Source organism: Panthera uncia (genome assembly GCF_023721935.1).
Source record: "Panthera uncia isolate 11264 chromosome B2 unlocalized genomic scaffold, Puncia_PCG_1.0 HiC_scaffold_24, whole genome shotgun sequence".
NCBI lineage: Eukaryota > Metazoa > Chordata > Mammalia > Carnivora > Felidae > Panthera > Panthera uncia.
Window position 1 is genome coordinate 100835339 of NW_026057580.1, and position 15698 is coordinate 100851036.

Below are 15698 nucleotides of genomic sequence, written 5' to 3' on the forward strand. Positions count from 1 at the left end.
GGCTGAAGACCTTGCTTCTCCACCACGGCTTTTGGTACCCTAACCCCAGCTGATCTCTCCATTTTTCATTCCCTGGAAGCAGAGAAAAGCCTCTCTCTACTTCCTAGTCTCTGTCTGCCCTTCCAGCATCAGAAGTACAGAGGCATCTGGCCACCTGTTCAGGTGCTTTTCAGTTCCTTGAGTACCAGGAACCGTACTTGAGAGCAGGCTCACTGAAGCGGGTTGATATTGATCTTCCCAAGGACCTACAGATTTCTGAATTGGCATGTTCCCAGAATCCTTTTCATTCCTTCACCCCAACACCCTCCAGTGCTGGACCCCAAACTCTGGTCCAGTGCAAGGAAGACAGAGTCCTCTGCACTTCCTGTCCAGCCATCCATGGAGCCTAGAGTCCCCCTGACACCCTGACACCTGCCTACCCCACCCCAGGTGCAGGTCTGCTCAGGACAGGTGGATGGCCGGGTGTTGGAACAAGGTGGGAACGAGATGGTACAACCAGGCTGCATCTTTTCAAACTCATCTGCCAACTCCCAGTAATCCTTAATTCTTGAATCTCTTTCTCCTCTTGCATCCATTTTCACCAAACCTTAGAGCTACTCCGATGACTTTCCGAAACTACTGAATCCTTGGGCCCTTTTCACTCTTCTTCTCACATCACGAAGCCCAAATGAACACTCCTTAGAGAAAGGCATAAAAGAAGAGGAGGAAAAGAGTGAGAGGAGGAAACCAGAGAGTGTAAGTTGGGACCCCTCGTGTGATATCGGATGTTGACCAGTCACAAGTGTAACTCTCCCTCTCCCTCGAGCTCTGCCAGCATCATCCCCAGACCCCCACATAAACACACACTAGTTCTCCACTGTGGAGGAATGTTCCCCTCCCAGGGGAGCAACAGCAGGAAATAGTGCATGAATACTCTAGAGTAATTTTCAATGAAACAGGCTGAAAAAGAATTGATCAAACTTACCTTTGCCTTCTTCAGAAGTTTCAAGATGTCACCTCAGGTACTCTTGAGAGAACCTCGTATGTAGTTTTTTGAGCCAGGTGATTTCTATAGTCCAGCAGAATCTCTCTCCTCAGCTATTTTTAAGCCTTGACTGATATTTTGTGCTATTTTAAAGTACTTATGGAGTTTGGTTTGTTACATTGAGAAAGAAAATCTTATGTACTACTGAGTTTCAGTAGTATATTCCTCAAAACCTATCCATTCTTCTTTAGTTATCTTGACCTTCTAGAAGAAATGCATGGAATTAAAACAAAATAAAGAACAAGCCTGCATAATGTTACTTCAGGGACCCCAAATTCGGAGCCAAGGTACAGGAGCTCCAATCCTTACTCTATTAATAAATTACTTGTCATGCAAATTTGGGGGAACATCAACCTGTCTCCTTGAGGTTACCATGAAAAGCATGATAGATGATATGTCAAAGTACGTTGACAAAATATAATGTGCAATATAAAAGTATGGTGTTATATGTAAAGAAGTTATTGAAATAGAAAAGATCTGTGCAAAACTTACGAAAAAGAACCCATGAGACCCTTTGCTTAGAAATGCCTATTTTCTCCAAATGCTTTAAAAGACCTTAGAATGGGGTAGAGTCTGAATCTTCAAGGTTTCTTTTAAAAGTATGAAAGCTTCCTCTTTTACCAGATGATATTTGATTTACATCTGTAAGTAAATCTAACCCAGTAGATGTTAGACTGCATTTTTTTATTATATGGCATAAAAGTCCACACCACAAGTGGAGTTGAAGCTATTCTCAATTATTTCTTGAAACCATTTAGACCAGCTGGCTGGCTGGCTAATAAGCTGACATTTAGATGGAGGGAGCCTAATTGGATGACTGGGGTGCAAAGTGGATGTGAGGATGTGGTCTCAACTTATTTTTTCTGCGCATAAAGCTTAGCTTACATGTATCAGTCTTTCATATCACTGAAGTAACTCACAAGAGAATAAGGTCCTTCCCCAAAGTTATAGGATGTTGTTCATGCAGCATACCAAAACAATTTAGGTTAAAAACTTTAGGTTTCATGTTTATTTTTTCCTTTAGCCTAAATATGGAAGACCAGTTTATTCAAGTAGCATAGGATGGATGAGTTTTCGGGGGGATGTGTTTTTCATGTTCTTTGTCGTCTGGCCAGGAAAATTATAAATAATCCCCAAGTCACATCACAAGTCATTTGATTACTGGTAGCTGGCATGTAGAGCAATGAAAAGCAGTTTTAAAAAAATCAAATGCTGAGCTGGTACCACCAAGACTCCAGGAAAATATACAAAAAACATAAATCCTGTGACTTTACCATCAAGAGGCTATTTGTCTTATTTATTTCTGGCTTCTAGCACAGTGTCTGATCATCATAGCCACTGAATAAATATTTGTTTAACATATGCTAGTAAAATAAATAGAAACATCCAGAAAAGAATAGCTAGATCTGAATGTGGATTAAAGTAAAGTGGGGTCTTTTTGCTATATTTTTATTTTCTTTTCTAGAAGCCAGAAATGGTTTCTATACAGCTCATTCATTACAGCGAATTTCCAAATAACTATAAGTCTCCTTAAAATGTCACATCGAGAAAGTCACCGTTCACAGAAGTTAGAAAGCATTTTGATAAGGCAGACCACAGCCTTATGACTGATGGTTTTATTTTGAAACAGATGTGAAGTAACCTGAGCCTTGCACGGCAGGCTCTTACTCCAGACTGCCTTGTACAGAACTTCTCCTTACAACACTCTTCACGGACGAACAATCACCCAGGAAGAATAAATGAAACATGCCACCATTTTGCAAAGTGAGTTATTTTATATTCTGATAGTGCTTATATAAGAGACACTTTATAATACTCTCTAACTCTCCACACAAAAAAAGAAAACACTGAAAAATGAACCCTTAAATATTTCTTTTTCTAGACAATTGGTAAAATTGATGCTAAGAATCTATACCGACTGTAGTACTAATTCATCGAATGATGCTGTAAATTACCGTTTTTCCTATCTCCCCACAAAGTTTTATAAAACAGAAGACTTTCCAACTTGAACATCACTATAAATTTAGGGGATGTGGTAGAGAAAAATAGCAAACCTGAATCAAAATGCAAATACAGACACAAGGTCTGGAAAGCACTGTTTGTCTGTTTTTAATTTGTTTAGGTGCACAGTTGTACCTTGTGAGGCCAGGAAGGAAACACAGTCAGCAAGGTCATCATGATCTATCTAGTTACAGCCAGAACCTGGAGAAGGCAGAAGCCTTTAGCCCGACAGGTATGGACAGGAAGCACGCAGAGGAAGACGATTCCAAGCTACAAAAATGCTGGTGCAAACTACAAATTACAAAAAAAAACTACAAAAATAACTGAGGTAGAAAGATCAAAGATGATGCATCTGAGAGACAGGAAAATGAGGAGGATATGAAAGAGACTGAGATACACCCCACCCCCTGAGCAAATAGAGGAGTAAAACAGAAAAATCAAAGGTGAATACGTCCCTTCCAAAAAGAAAGTCCTGGGACCAAAGAAAATGATCCCACCTAGTATAGGTCCAGTAGTAGCCCAAAACCCTCCTAATATAACTTTGAATTCCCAAGGGCTTACCGTCTCATGACCCTTTGTCCCCAACCCCTGCAACTGTTCATGACTATTCATCCATGTCAACCTAAAACAGAATGTTTATACCAAGCACCGTCATCAATTTTCATAAAAATAACACTCACCCTGAACATTTTTGAGTTTAGTAGAAACTGACTGATGACCTTAATCATCAGAGATGACTGATGAAGACATAGAAATCCACATCACATCACACTCTGCCATTTTACTGGCCTCTTTCTGTCTTCCCATCCTCTCTTCTTTACAGAAGCAAAACACAAAATCCATTCTTCTGTCTCACTTGGAATAACTTACCAACATCTGAAACCTCTGTACCAACAATAATTAAGCCTCTGGGTGTTGGAGAAAGGAGGGGAAAGGTGTAGGGGTCCACTTTCTATCAAGAATTGTCAATGCTTTCTTCCACAAAAAGTAGAATGGTGTGAATAACATGTCACTTCATTACATGTGCACATAAACAATTCTTAGAGATCTTTTGCGCTCACTAAGACTTTATTTGCAAAGAGCATTTATGAATATAAAAATGCTTATGCTATGGTGAGACATAGGTTATATATGTAATACAATAATTTTTATAGAGGTCATATATATTTATATTCTTCAAAATGACTTCAGAAAAATATACTAGAATATTAAAATAGCTCTGAATAGTGGCAGTATGGATGATTTATAACTTTCTCCTTTATAGCCTTTCTATAACTGTTTTGTCATGGAGAGGAAATGTTTTTTTAAATCAAAAAGAAAAACATAACTCTTATTTTTAAAGATGTCTTAGGGACATACTCGGTAACATTTTTAGATTAAAGTAATATCTGGTTAGTTTGAGCTACGAGAAAGCAGGTGAGGGCATTCATTATAAGTCTCCTTTTAAATGTGAAATACATACTTCACTTGTCCTTGAATCCCAAGCAATTTGATTCTTTGAGACACTGAATTTGATTTCTCCTTGGGGAATTCAATCTTTTTTCAGAATTTAAGTCATACTCTTATGAAATTAATACATTAAGTTAGAGGAAAGAGAAGGGTGCCTGGGTGGCTCAGTCAGTTAAGTGTGCAACTCTTGATTTTGGCTCAGGTCATGATTTTATGGTCATGAGCTCAAGTCCCTAGTCAGTGTCCATGCTGAACGTGGAACCTGCTTGGGATTCTCTCTCTCCCTCTCTCTCTCTGCCCCTCTCCCGCTTGCATTCTCTCCCTCGACTTCTCTCTCTTAAAATGAATAAACATTAAAAAAAATAAAAATAAAGGAAAAAGAGAAAGAAACTCTAAAAATAACATGAGCTAAAGATACAGTAGCATATATTTTTTAAAGTCTTTCTTTCAATACAAAAATTTTATTATGAAGGATTTAATCAAGTTATTTAGTTTGGGGGCTTGGCTATAATCTTCCAAAGTTAGGTACCTAAGGGTCATCTTTTTAAAAAGTTGCTTTTTAAATGCATACTTCATTATGATGGTCTTAGATGGATACTTCTCATATCTTTAAATGATTTCATAAGTACTGATAACACAAGGCAACTTCTATTTCTACGCATGGAAATCCAGTGTATTCTGCCTAAATCCCTTGCTAATACGTAAGTGACCAACTGGGTATCTTTAGTTTTTAAAGTAACCGTATTTGGGATATAATACAGCTATTAATTCACTTATTTGCATATTCATAACAAATATATATGTGTGTCTAATATATGCCGGGCACTGTGTTAGGCTCTAACAATAATGAAGTGTATAAGTTCCTGCCCTTAAGCACTTCATATTCTATGGGAGACACTCAAGACATTGGTAGGAACAAAGCTATACAGTTTGCCCTGATTCTTTAATTATAATTAATGCGTACTTTTTACCTTTGAAAAATACATTGCTATTGCTTTGATGGACTCATGCCTAATGTTTTTCTTTTTTTCTTTCTTTCTCTCTTTTTTCTTTTTTCCTTGCTTCCTTCCTTCCCTCCTTTCCCTTCTCCCTTCCTTCTTTCCTCCCTTTCTACAAAGTCTACCAGCATTGTGCAGTATAGAAGCAACTAGTCCTATGTGGCTATTGAGCACGTGAAATGTGGCTGGCCCAAATTGAGATATACGGTAAGTGTAAAATACACACTTCATTTCAAAAATTTGGTATTAAAAAATGTAGAATATCCCACTGATCATTTTTTACATTCATTACGTGTTGAAACCGTTGTATTTTATATATAGTGAGTTAAAAAAATATTGTTAAAATTAAACTCACCTTTTCTTTTTACTTATTTTAATAAACCTAGTTAAAAATTTGTAATTTTTTTATGTGGCTTAAATTATACCCTAGCACATGTGCATTGCACTAAAGGCACAAAGTTTGTTACTCTGGGGAGGAAAATAGGGAAGCCTGCTGCTTCTTAAAGTATATTTGTACAAAACATAATGGCATATGCTTTAGTTTCAGTAGTCAATTACGAGGGCCAGCCTATGTGAACATAAAAACACAGTTCAGGAAAAAACCAACCAACCAACCAACCAGTGTATGAGCACTAATAGTTTTTGTGTATACTGTAATCTTTATAAAATATAGAAGCATCTAGCAACTTACATCTAGTTTTTATCTTGGGAGTGGAAAAGAAGTTCTTTTCTGTATTAGTAATTTGTCTCATATTATTTAAAACAAGTATTTCATTTATAAAACAACTTTATATAAGTACTATTTAAACAGATCCATTTTTGAGGGTTTTATAATTTATACTTCATAATAGTATTAATAGATATTTGATCTATTAAATACATAAGAGTCTCTATACATCTAGACATAAGGTTATACTAGAGAAGACTCTCTTATTGTATACCCAGTGATCCTGAAAACAATAATAATGAAATAATATTTCCATTTTCTCCTTAAGAATTGAATGAATCTAATTCCCTTCTTATTTTCTGTGATTCAGTGTGTTTGCGGTCTCTAGGTTAAATGCATGGAGCTCAATGATAGGTCACTAGAATTTTCGAAAGACTTATTGTACATCAAATATGATTTTAGCAAGATAATTACAAGAATCATATATTTAATGTTTTCTTTAATTTTCATAAAAAGGACAGTCCAAAATTTAAATTTTAGTTAAAAAAAAAAACTTCAGGGGCGCCTGAGTGACTCAGTGGGTTAAGCGTCTGACTTCAGCTCAGGTCATGACGTTCGTGGGTTTGAGCCCCCATCCGGCTCTGTGCTGACAGCTCAGAGCCTGAAGCCTGCTTCAGATTCTGTGTCTCCCTCTCTCTCTGCCCCTCCCCAACTCACTCTCTCTCTCTCAAAAATAAATAAACATTGAAAAAATTGTCATAAAAATTTTTTTTAAAAACTTTAAATGACTTATATTGTGTTTTCTCAATAATACAAATTACAGTGACTATTTACAATGTATAGCGCATTACAAAATATCCCCCATAACTTTTCAATGATCATTCTTATAAAGATATATCTTAAATATAATAAAGGTGTTTCTTAAGTAATTTTGAATAAAATAAGAAAGTTTGAACGAAACACTCCTACATGTATCTTACCAGAATCTACTCATCATATGTCTCACTTCAAATTACTTGGAAATAAATCATAATAGCAGGTAATATACTACATAGGCACACCTCCAGTGGATAAAAGATACACGTAAAAGAAAAAATATATGAATACTTTCGGCCTCATGGAATCATGCCTTTAATACTAGATCATAACAAATATATTGGTTTTTGTTTTTCTAACACACCTTCTTACCTTTCTTTCTTGGGGAGTCCAAAACTCCTAAAATTTCCATTTCTATGATTTGACTATTGAAAATTTGAGTAAAATATTACTTTCATTTGCATAAACATCCAACAGAAAAACAGGACCTTATTCACTTTTCTCATGTATTCATTCATTGAATAAATTTTTACTGAGCTTCTACTATGTACCAGATACAATGTTAGGCCCTCTGGGTATGATAAGCAACACATCATTTTCTTCACTTCCACAGAACTTAAAAGGAGAATTAGATATTTCACGAATAATCTCACAAACAAAAGCACAGTGGGGCGCCTGGGTGGCTCAGTTGGTTAAGCGTCAGACTTCAGCTCAGGTCTCCTGAGTTCGGGCCTGCCTCAGGCTCTGTGCCGACAGCTCGGAGCCTGGAGCCTGCTTCAGATTCTGTGTCCCCCTCTCTCTGCCCCTACCCCACTCATGCTCGTGCGTGCCCTCTCTCTCTCAAAATAATAAACAGTTTTTAAAAATAAATAAATGAATAAAAAATAAATAAAAGCACAGCTATATACCATGAAAAATGCAATGAAAGAAGCATAGGTTTTATAAGAAAGCTTACTGAACTGTATGCTCTTTCCTCACTTCCTTTTAAATTTTGAATCATGCGAGTGTATTACCTGTTAAAAAAAATCAATAACTAAAAATAAAAACCAAATCCAGCAAAGACAAAAAAATTAAGAAACTCTGAAGTAAACACAAGAAAATAATGACATTGGTTACCTGTGGCGGGGAGGGGGTGGTGGAGGGGAGGAGGAGGATGGTAAACCGCAAGGATGAAAGAGGAAAATTTTTCACTATATCTCACTGTTTTTTCTTTTGATTTTGAACTATGTTCATGTATGTATTCTGAAACTTAAATAAAATTTATCAAAAATCTAAAATAAATCGTTTTTTTTTCAAAGAAAGCTGGGGCCAGGGGATAATTTAGGTGAGAGAAGTTAAGGAAGGCCTTTCTAGGGTAGTGGCTAGTTTTGACTGGAAGAAGGGCAGGGTTGCAAGTGAAGCCTGGAGAAGGAGTGTTCTAGACAGAGGAACTGTACGTGCAAACGCCTCAGGCAGAAGCATTGCACACATCTGAGGTACTGAAAGACAGCTGGGCAGGAGCCCCCCGAGCCAGGGGCATGATGGGAGACGAGGCTGGTGAGTCGCAGACATCAGGTCACGCCTGGACTCATGTGTTCTTTATTAAGACAATGGGTGCAATCTAAGTGAGGTCTGATGATCTGAGAATGTTAATTTCCCAGTTTGGATGGTTGTATTTTGATTGTGTGGAAGAATGTCCTTGTTCGTAGGAAACACACGCTTAAGTATTCAGGGTTGATGGGGCATCATATGAGCTTTACACTCCAGTAGTTCAGAGAAGAAAAAAGTTCTTTGTGTGATACTTGCAACTTTTTGGAAAGCTTGACATTGTTTCCAGTAAAGAAAAAGGAAACAAAATTAGATAGTGAAAGTTCCTTTCTCCTAACCCTCTATCGATTTCCATTTTGTTTTTGCTTTTTTAAAACAAACAAACAAACTGAATCAGTTAATTTTGATGTATTCAAGGAAATACCATTTGTGGGACCATTTACCTTTCTTATTAGATACAGATTCATGTTATATGCTTCCCTTATAACCAGAAATAAGGTATCAGGCAGCAATGGTTTGCAATGTAGGCCCGTAAGGGCCACAGCTAGACTGCACTGTGTGGACAGGTTTGGGGACAGAGAAAGGTAAGACAGGTTCTGCTTGGGGAGCTACTGGTACAACACTTTTCTTTGGCCTGAAAAGTTCAGTCTCCCCTGCCCCCGGCCCACACTTCAGCACGGTACAGGCACTATCAGGGCAGTTGAAGAACAGATAGGGGCCCACATACCACATGTTGGAATACTTTGAGATTATAAATCAAGCTAATAAATTAAGTATATTAAATATGTTAAATTAAACCTATTTCATCATCATCGAGATGGCTTGATATCTTCATAGTCATCTGGAAGGCGGATTTAAAATTTATAAATAGACATTCACGGGCACCTGGGTGGTTCAGTCAGTGAAGTGTCCAACTTCAGCTCAGGTCATGATCTTGCAGTTTGTGAGTTCAAGCCCCGCGTCGGGCTCTGTGCTGATAGCTCAGGGCCTGGAGCCTGCTTCGAATTCTGTGTCTCCCTCTCTTTCTGTCCCTCCCCCACACTCTCTCTCTCTTGCTCTCAAAAATAAATAAACATTAAAAAATAAAATTTATAAATAAAAATTGAAAATTCAAAATTCTTAGAATTCTTCCTGTAGTTCAGGGAAGAATGGCCCACTCCCCTTCTCTTAGCACATCAGGGTGCCACTCACCTGCAAAGACCACCGTCCCTCACACGTATATGAACATCTCCACAAAGAGCTGCCCCCTCTGCCACCATCCCTTGGGTCTAGAAATCAACCACAAGTGTTCCTTCAGTGTCTCAGTGATTCTCTTGGGCTTTCCATTATGCGATTTTTTTTTTATATTGTTCTAAGACTTCCACTAAACGTATACATTTATATCTAATGTTTGCTGAATAATCATGTTCACTAAACATCCATAATATTGTTGACATAGGTTTTTATTTGTTTTTACATGATATGAAGAATAACATGTATCAATCTTCTGCTTGTTTTGTCGCTCTAGAGTAAGTCATGGAGATCTACCCAACTTTATCTATGACTTTGCCTTAAAAAACCATAGCTATCATTGTGTATGTGAGACTGTATGTACAATGACCAGATCACATATAAGAATTGGAACTCTGACACATAATCTGCAGCAACCAGCTCAGGGGACCAATGCATTAACTACAGTAACCATCCCCAAAAGCCATCTGTAAGTCAGACTTGTAGGAACTCAGACCACTATCTCCAACAACTGGTCCAGGAAGATGAATAATAATACCCTAACAATCAGACCAAAATGGCCAGCACTTGACTAATATCTATGAGCTTCCTTAATTTGGTCCTCCCTCTAGCTCAGGACCAATGATAGAAAACCAAATATGTACTCTTAACCTATTACATAGGATGCCTCACTTCTTATTAGCCTACCTACAACTTCCCATGCCAACAGCCCCCAATCAGGGCACACTTGAAGTCCTCCCCTTTTATTCACTATAAAAATTTCCATCTCCTCTGCCTGTCTTTGCATCTCTGCTAAACACAAGTAATGGTGGCTGACTCCTCTGTTATAATAAGCTTGGGGAAAAAAAAAAAAAAAACCTTTGCTTGTTCTCATTGGTTAGTCTTTATTTGCACATGTAGCAGGCAATGATAGTTTTTCATGCTCAATATCATTTATTGCAATGAAGCAATTGGCAAATTAAAGTGTCATGTCTGTTTGGCTAATGTGTATTTCTAATTTACTAAAAAAAAAATTAAATATTTATTTATTTTGAGATACAGAGAATGGGTGAGCAGGGAAGGGGCAGAGAGAGGGAGAGAGAGAATCCCAAGCAGGCTACACGCTGTCAGCACAGAGCAAGACACGGGGCTCAAACTCACCAACCATCAGATGATGACCTACTCTGAAATCAAGAGTCAGAGGCTTAACTGAGTGAGCCATCCAGGCACCCCTCTAGTTTACTAAATTAAGTAAATAATTTAATAAATAACTATTATTTTATCATTAAAATTCCAGTTGGACTTGCTTCCTTTATAGAACTAGCGGTGGCTCTAGTAAAAATGGAATGTAGCCTGATTAAGGAAAACATTCTCAGGGATTTATCCATTTCCAGAGTTAGCAGCAAAAGCAAACGTTTCATTGGGTTCTGCACATGAGGGTGAGTCATCACCAAAGGGTGTTTTATATGGTGAAAAACAATGCTCATACCTATAAAGCCTTTTTACATAATTCAGTTAACAAAAGGATGTTAAATCAGAGAATGTAGTTGATTTTATTTCTGCAAAAACATTTGGTAAGAGGAAGAAAAAGGCATCCATAAAGCAATAGAATTCCAAATCAGTAGAGTTGGAAAAGTGGGAACACGGGTTCCAGATATCTTCAGTCCTTAAAGGAGGCCGTTATTCAGGTCTATGACATGAAGATACTTTAAAATTCAAACCATGGATCGGAAGTCATTTTGAAGACAGAGAAAGTAGCTGGTAAATTCCAATTCCAGTGTTTTGTGTTTTGTGCAGATAGCAGGAGAGCCATCCCCAAACTGTGGCTATCTGTCCCTCTATCCTTCGCTGAGTACACATCTTCCTCTGGCCTTCCAAGTCTTGCCAAATTCATTCTGCAACCTCTCTCTTCTCCCGTCATTCCAGTAATTCTTCAAGGTGTGGATGTGGGTTATCTAGATCAGAATCATCAAAAGGTGCTTATAAAAATGCAGATTCCTGGGCCCAATCCAAACCTTCTGAACCAGAATCCCAGGGAGCAGGCCAGAGGAATGCATATTTTTACAAGCTCTCCAGATGATTTCCTATACACATCTGAGGTTGAAAATTACTGTTGGAAGCATTTATCTATCTCAAAAATCTCACCAAATCTCTTGGATTCACAGGTGGTCTAATATGCTAATGACAATATCATCTATAGTTTTAACCTTAGCTTCTCATTTGAAATTCAACTGGTTTCTCTAACGTCTGAGAAGAACTTAGAGTTATTTATCAGATAACTCGCTGTCAATCCACAGCTCAGGAAAAATAACACCAAACTTTTATAGGTGCCACAAAAGAAGTTCCTCCCCTTTCTTCTATCAGTGGTAACATCAACCTCCTAGTTATTGACTATTTAAAATTTTTAGAATAAGAGTCATCTTTGGCCTTTACTTTCACATTGTCAATGCAGTGTCACATAGCTTCTCTCATTAAGCGTCTGACTGTAGCCAAGTCTGTCTTTAAGTCAGTAATTATCACCTGAGTACCCGCTAGGTGCTAGGAAATGGTAATATACAGATAATCAGACCTGAATCTTTCTTTAGGTACTTATTTAACTAGCTAACTAGCTAACTAGTTAACTAGCTAACTGGCATGAGAGTCCAATAAATAAATAATCCTCTGTGCTAAGGGCTATGGTGTAAACATAGTCATAAGAGCTGACAGGATGCAGATAAGGAACCAATGAATGATTCCTATGGGGTCTGTGAAAGGTACAGACAGGAGGCAACATTTAAGCTGGCGTTTTCTGAAACATAAGTAGCTTCCCAGGCAGAGAGCAAGGAAAAGACATTCAAGAGTGCAAACAATAGGAGCAAGAACCCAGGGATGTAAAAGTGGGTTGGAAAGAATCGTTCTTGGCCTGGTGTATGCTGGGGAGTAACTGTGGTAAAGTCAAAACGTGGGTTCTGCCCACGTTATAGAATGTGTTCTGTGACATGCCGAATAGCTTGGACTTCTGTAGGCATTGAGAGTCCCCAAAGGGTTGTTTTCTTTTAGTTATTATATTTATAAAAGTATATACGTAGGATTTTTAAATTCAAATATTACAAGGCTTAAAATAAAATCAATACATTCTCTGTTCCTTCCCCAAGTCCTGCTTCTTTCAGGCATCCACTTTCCATATCTAAAGCTGTTACTTTTAGTATTTACCTCCCTATTTCAAGATAATATGGAGCATTGAAGAAGTTTCATCTGGAAATCAACAAATATCAGTGTCATTGAGTCGTTCCTCTCGGCTGATCTCTTCTGCAAAGAAGAATTTTCTGGTCTCCTGTCTTGACCTCCACAAGGTCAAGTGGAGGCGGTGGACGCAGACTTCACTGCTACTTATATAGACCGACTCAATCACCCTAGGTTCTCACTACTTGACTTTTCCCTGGACAGTTAGTCTTTGATGATTAACATGTCCAGGAGACTTTCTTTGATCCGAAGGTGTGTCAGTTACTATCAAATAAAACATTACATTAACTTTAGCTTTATACTTTGAAGAATCCTGAGCTACCTAAATTTTTTTGCAGCAGTTGGACCTGGTTTCTATCTGACAGGTGAGGAAACATAGCAGACTAGAGTGAGGGTACAAGTGGGTAAACGATGAAGTCTTCTACGGCAGAGGTCAGCAGGCTACAGTCTGTTGGCCAAATCCAGTCTCCTACCCATTTTTGTACTGCACACGAGCTAAGAATGGTTTATATTTTTTAAGTGGCTCCAAAAAAAAAAAAAAAATCCAGAGGTGAACACTATTTTGTGATGCATGAAAATTATATGAAAGCTCATAAATAAAGTTTCATTGGAATCTTACCAGGCTCAGTTTTTACATTGTATCTACGGCTGCTTTCATGCTGTGACCATGTGATTGCATAGTTGTGACAAAGCCCACATAGCTTAAAAAGCCTAATATGTTTACTATCTTGACTCTCTACAGAAAAAGTTGACTGATCCTTGTTCTAAAGCAAGCAGCTGGGGCAACAAAAAGAGCATCGCATAAGAGGATTAAGCCCAGGTAGTCTGGCCAAGGGAAACAGATAGATCCGTATTAGAGAAAGCTGGAGGAAAGAAAGTAAACATGTTTTCTGCCCTAGGACTTCCTTCAATTCTGATTGTCATCATTTTTCTGGTTAATGTGAGGCCATAAAGCATTAAGTCTCAGCAAATTTCAAATGTTAACACTTCTCCATGGTGTTTCCCATTTCACCTTCCTATCTCACTCTCTCCTATGTCATTCTTGTCTGTACCACTCACCAATATATCTTTGATTATCTGCATATGTGCATGTACATGATCTGTTCCCCAAATAAATTTTAAGCTCCTGATGACTTAAAAGAAGAGAGAGAGAAAGAGAGAGAGAGAGAGAGAGAGAGAATGCTTTACAGTCCCTTATATTCTTATTTTTCCAAGACCTAGAATAATATATCATGATCCCAGGTGCTCATGAATGTTGAAGATGATGATAATCTGCTGGGAATTATCTATACTTTTCTTTCTCTGAGAAAAGAAAATGAATGCCTACAAAAATGTGTTTCCAGATTCAAAGTATTTGAACAAGATAGATATTAATGCAGCTTAAGCTATTACATGGATAGCACAGTCTGGGAGTTTGGAAAGTATCCGATAAAATATGTGTTCATTGGTTCAACTGTTGACAAAAGGAGACCTTTAGAGCTCTCCCTCTCAATTTCCTTCTCTTTAAGACTCCACCTTCTCAAACACACACATGCACACGTGCCTCAGACATTCCATCCTGCTATATGCGGAATCAGAGGATAACCTTCCCGACAGTGAAATAAAAGTATAGAAGAGATGTCAAGTGAGCATGTGCTGAGCCACAGAGTGAAAAGAAAACAAAATCCAAAAATACTTCTAGCCAACGCGGCCTGTATCTCTAAATTTCACCCAGGATTCTGGGGAAAGGGTGAACTGCAGTTTTCATTTAATTCAGTAGGACACCGCATCCGGCAGGGTTAAACTTTTTCCCTTTTGTGTCTTCATTGTGACTTAGTTGATACAAATTGATTTCCTTAAGGTGCTAACGGGCTACTGGCTAGTTGTCTCCATTGGCACCTGTTACAGTAGTTCAGTGAGCAAGTGGTAGAGATGCTATTAACTGGGGTTTCATGTTAGAAAGAAAAGAAAGCAGGCCCATAAATGGGAAGCCTGGGTGGCTCAGTTGGTTAAGTGACCTACGCTTGGTTTCAGCTCAGGTCATGATCTCACAGGTTTGTGAGTTCAAGCCCCGTGTCAGCACAGAGCCTGCTTGGGATTCTCTGTCTCCTTCTCTCTCTGTCCCTCCCCCACTGTCTCTGTCTCTCTCAAAATAAATAAATGAACTTTAAAAAGTAAATAAATAAATGCTTAAAAGGTCTGTCCGAATAGAAATTCTGGAACCTTAAGAGATCTAAAGAGAATCATAGAATGCAGCCCTTTTTAATCTAAGATGAAAGAATTGAAGATATTCTCAAACGTTACTCGCCACCATCACTTGTATATTGTATGAAGGAACCCTTGGTATATTTGACTTTAAAACATTTCTCTAACATGACCAAGTAAGGGTAAAATTGGAAGAAAGGGAGAAGAAGTGTGGTACATGGGCTGAAGGATTTGCCAAACAGAATGCGACAGAATGCCAAAGGCTCTGAGACAGACTCTGAGGAACGAGGGGAGGGGAAGAGCAAACTGGCAATTTTTCACGAAGAATAATGAGCACTTTACAATCTCATCATCTTTTCCCTGGCATTGCCAGAAGACTGGTGACGCAGAGGTGCTAAACGACTACGGAGACACCTGCTAGCCACAGACGATGTGGAGAACAACCTATATCTAGGATGCTTGCGACTTTGCTAGTAATCGTGGAACTCAAATGGGAGGAGATGTTCCTTGAGTAGTATCGGTAACCCCATTCAAACCGCAAAATATAACAACGAGCACGTTGAGCATCCTCCATCACTGTGATAACTGAGGATCCCTCACT

At 38.2% G+C, this 15698-nt stretch overlaps 1 long non-coding RNA gene across 1 annotated transcript in view; it reads left to right on the plus strand.

Moving 5' to 3' along the window:
- The first annotated feature begins 2658 nt into the window (after positions 1-2658).
- Positions 2659-15698, plus strand: part of LOC125938991 (uncharacterized) — a 28608-nt gene continuing 15568 nt past the window's right edge. Inside the window, exons 1-2 of the long non-coding RNA XR_007462882.1 lie at positions 2659-2788; positions 5593-5679. This is a non-coding gene — a long non-coding RNA (uncharacterized LOC125938991). The remainder of the gene's footprint in view (positions 2789-5592; positions 5680-15698) is intronic.